Genomic DNA, 4,762 nt, shown 5'->3' with positions numbered 1-4,762 from the left:
ACATATTCGCTTTGAATCAGATTTCCATTTTGACAGATATTTATTGAGCTACTACTATATACCTGAGGTTGTTTAGGTGCTAGAGATAGAGAAGTGAATGAACAAAGAAGCAAACAAACGATTAATTAGTTTTTCATGCATGGAGCTACTTTTAGTGTAGAATGATACAACAGAAAAATAAACAAATAAATACATCATATACCAGATGATAAGTACTATAAAGAAAGGTAACTGTGTCACAGGGCTGGGGCTTTTGGGATGGGAGGCTGTATTATTAGCTGTATTATTATTTTATACAGGATGGTCAGGAGAGTCCTCACTGAAGATAGAACAAGAATGCAGACACTCTGAGGTAGAGGCATGCTTGGTGTGTCCATAAACAAGCAAAGAGGCTGATGTAGCTTGGTTGGACTGGGCAAAGGGAAGAGTGGTAGGAGATAACATTATAGAGGTCTTTGGGAGTGGGACAGTGGAGAGATGATGCAGATCATGTATGACTTCTAGGCCATTGTAAGGGCTTCAGATTTTATTGCAAGTGAAGTGGGAAGTGATGGGAGGGTTTTGAGCAGAGAAGTAATATTATATAACTTAGGTTGTAAAATAGTTTGCCCTGGCTATTGTGTTGAGAATAACTTTTAAGAGGGCAAGTATGGAAGAAGAGAGATTAGTTTAGAGATTAAGAGAGCAATCTGGGTAAGATGTGTAATGACTTGGACTAAGTAGTGGCGAGACGGTGAAAAATTGTTAGTTTCTGGATATATTGAATAAAGCCAACAGGATATATTGATGAATTGGATATGTGGTATGTGAGAAAGAAAGGAATCAAGGATGATTCCAACTTTTTCACCTGAGCACTTGGAATAACTAAGTTGCCATTTAGTGAGCTGGAGAATCCTGCAGAGGAACAGATTTGGAAGTAAGATGATCCAGAGCTATGCTTCAGGTATATGCTCATTAGATACTCCAGTGAATGTTGAGTACATAGTCAGCGATATCTCTGTCTGTCCATCTGTCTGTCTGTCCATCTATCATCTATCTATCTATCATCTATGTCTTGAGTTCAGTCAAGAGCTCTGAGTTGATTATTAATTTGAAAGCAGTAAGCATCTAGATCATATTTGAAGCTATCACTCATGGTATGCATGTAGATTGAGGGGAGGCCAAGTACTGACCATTCCAATATTAAGACAGTAGAGAAATAAGAAACATACAGGAGAATAAAAAGAATGGTTTGTGATATAGAAGTGGAATCAAGAGAAAGCACATGGAAGCCAGTTATGGAAAGGGTTTTGACAACAAGCAAGTGATTAATTGGTTTAAATGCTGTGGATATGTTAAGTAAGCTGAAGTCTGAAAAGGAGGAGATCATTGGTGACTTGACAAGACTGTTTAAAGTAGTGTACTAAGATTTTGATTGGATTGCATTCAATAGAAGAAAAAGTGTCGGGGAGTTTAATAAATTTTTTGATGAGTTTTGCTATAAGAGTGAACAGAGTGAAGGTGATACGTGATAAAAAGTTATATATAAGACAGAGTATGTTACTCCATGTTTGTGTGCTAATGTGGAATGATCTCGTAGAGATGGAGAAATTTGATGAAACCATAAAGAAAGAAGAGTTCCTAGAACAATGCTGTTGAGTAGATAGAGGATGATGAGATCTAGAGCATAAGTGGAGGTGTCATTCTAAGATAGAAGGAGAGAAGGTGGGTTATTTTGGCATGGATGCAGGTATGTGCATAGGTGTGGTGAGGGGAGCTTGTGGTAGCTTTCTTCTAATTGCTTCAAGTATCTTAGTGAAATGAGAACTAGGTCATAATCTGGGGTTGGAGATGTTAAAGGTTTGAGGACAGTGAAAAAGCTGTGAAATACTCAAAAAGAAAGTCAAAGAATAAGGTCAGAAAATATACTATAATTGTTTGGATAGCATTAAGGGCCTATTTGAGGATAATGCTGTTGAATTTAAAGTGAGACGAGCCAGCATGGTTGTGTGTTTTTCTCTAGCAACTTGTACTTGCATGAATGAAGGTGCAAAGAAAGTATGGAGTTGAATATAATCATATTGGGGAAGATGATTGAGGCTGAGATTATGAAAATGGACCATAGAATCTAAGTTGCATAAAGAAAATTAGAACATAATGGGAGACAGTAAACTGTGGGAAAAAAACCCCCCAAAAATTGTAGGTTCAAAGGATAGGAGAAAATCTGGTACCAGAGGGAATGAGGAAACATATAGTAAGGGATGGTCCTAAAAAAGTAATATTTAAAATTGAACTTGTGAAGGACATATAGTTTAAGACAGTGTGTTGCTTAAGTGGGGTGGAGATCAAAATTACTGAGAGAGTAGAGGTCAAGGAACTACACCGATATTAAAATCAAGAATTATGACAGAAGTAGAATTGAAGAAAGTGATAGTGACTATATCTCGATTACATTATGAATATGTATTTTAGTTGAACATTCAGAGTACTTAGAATAGAAGGACAAATATCTATTTTATAGCATAATTTTCACTTTAAGAATAGCTAAAAATACTGGTCAAATGCTATATTTTATTGAAAAATGACATCCTTCAGAATTGTTCAGGCGTAAATATTTAATAGGAATGCTTGGTATACATATTCCTTTATAGCTCCCACATCTTTGTGCTTGGCCATTAATTACCTCCCAAACCACAAAAAGTTAAAGAATCCTGTTGCACAAAACACGACAGGATTTGAGGAGCAAGTTTTGCTAACAAGCCATTTATTTCATCATTCTAAATAGACATACTTCAAGTTTATTTTTATTGTAAACTAAGTGGATCATACCCATGAAAACATTTACTTTTTTAGAATTAGATATTATAATCTGAACAATGATGTATGTGTATACAAATATATATATAAATTCTGCATTTTTTATGTTTAATTTTCCAAACAGAGTTGTAACTGGACCCCACAAGTAGAGGATGGATGTCTTTGTTGGTCTGTTCAGCTTAGCCCTTGTGACAACAGTACAAACATTTAAACTTTGATTTTCTTATTTTCAGCACATTTGAGAGAAAAAAGAAAAATCATTTTAGATTTTGGCACACTGACAAAAACTGAAAGATATCACTGGGAGAAAACTCACTGCCCCAAGAAATTACCTGTTATGCAACTTGGACAAATTGCATTCAGCATCTGTCTTTGGCGATAAAGATTATACGCTAAATCGGCCCCCAATAAAAGCAATAAGCGCACCACATCTTGTGGTCTTATCTATTTCTCCTGTAATTAGTGTCATTGTCTCACTTTTAATTTGTCTCAATTAATGTCATTATTTCACCTTCAAGTTGGAGAACATACCAGACTGTAGCTTTTTTATTTCGAAGCATTTTCTACCTGAAAGTGATCTAGAATTTAACTCAAATCACCTCATTTTTACCAATAAGAAAATTAAAGACCAGGAAAGTATAATGGTTTGTTCAAGTTCACATTTTTCTTGGAAATTTGTAATTTTAAACTAAATTTCCTAATATATGCCACTACCATTTAAATATTAGTTGTAGGACGTGGTTCCATAGTGTAGCGGTTAGCACATCTGCTTTACACACAGAAGGTCCTGGGTTCACGCCCCAGTGGAGCCACGGTCCATGGTCTATGGCCATGCCACCCTGAACAAGCCTGATGTCTGATCTCGAGAAGCTAAGCAGGGTTGGGCCTGGTTAGTACTTGGATGGGAGACCACTTAGGAAGACCAGGTGCTGTAGGCATAAATAATAATAAATAATAAAAAAATAAATAAATATTAGTTGTAAATAAAATTTAGCAAGTTAACAGTTTATACTTGAAAATGTTAATGATTCTTTAAAGAGCTTTCTTGATTAAGATAAATATTCTGCTCTGTTACCACAGTACTATGGAAGCATAATTGCAGTCTGGGGGAACCTAAGCAGTAACATCTATAACAGTGGCATTTCTAAATAAAATCTGATTACTAGCTTCTGATAATGATTATCATACAGCATTGCTACTAGAAATATGTAACATTCTTTTTCTAAAGCATATTTTTCTATTCTAGATTATAAAAGCATGAGAAGATACATTACTGCTTTTAAAAATTCACACATAAGATTTTAAGTAGTAGCAATACTATATCCAAAGGTGAAGTATATTTCTTTGTAAAAAAGAGAAAACTCTATTGTGAATTTCTTGATTAACTTTTGTCCTATTTTCCACAAACTCTGATGTTAAAACCTAATTTTAAAGGACTATTTCTTTTTTAAAAAAGTTTTCAGGTTTATTTAGGTATAATTGATAAAATTGTAAGTATGTAAGGTGTACAATATGTTTTGATATAGTATACATTGTGAAGTGTTAACCACAATCAAATTAATTAACATGTCCATCACTTCCCATAGTTACCATTTTTTCGTGTGTATGGTGAGAACACAAGATCTACTTTCTAAGCACATTTCAAGTATACAACACAGTATCATTAACTATAGTCACCACTGATGCTGCACATCAGATCTCTAGAACGTAATTCGTCCTGCATAAGTGAAAGTTTATACGCTTTAACCAACATCTCTCCATTTTTACCATTCTACTTTCTGCCTTTATGTGTTCAACATTTTTAGATTCCACACATAAGTGAGATCATGTAGCATTTGTCTTTCTGCATCTGGCTTATTTCACTTAGCATAATGTCCTCCAGGTTTATTCATGTTGTTGCATATGGCTGGATTTCCTCCTTATTTAAGGCTGAATAATATTCCTCTGTATGTGTATGTATGTGTGT

General features: G+C 34.8%; 1 pseudogene; it reads left to right on the top strand.

Annotated features, from left to right (window-relative positions):
* Window positions 1–3,617: 3,617 nt before the first annotated feature.
* Window positions 3,618–3,734, top strand: LOC112470701 (annotated as a pseudogene).
* Window positions 3,735–4,762: the final 1,028 nt, after the last annotated feature.

This window comes from Pteropus alecto, unplaced genomic scaffold (genome assembly GCF_000325575.1).
Source record: "Pteropus alecto unplaced genomic scaffold, ASM32557v1 scaffold3, whole genome shotgun sequence".
In the NCBI taxonomy this organism is placed as follows: domain Eukaryota; kingdom Metazoa; phylum Chordata; class Mammalia; order Chiroptera; family Pteropodidae; genus Pteropus; species Pteropus alecto.
This window is presented reverse-complemented; position numbering and strand designations above follow the sequence as displayed.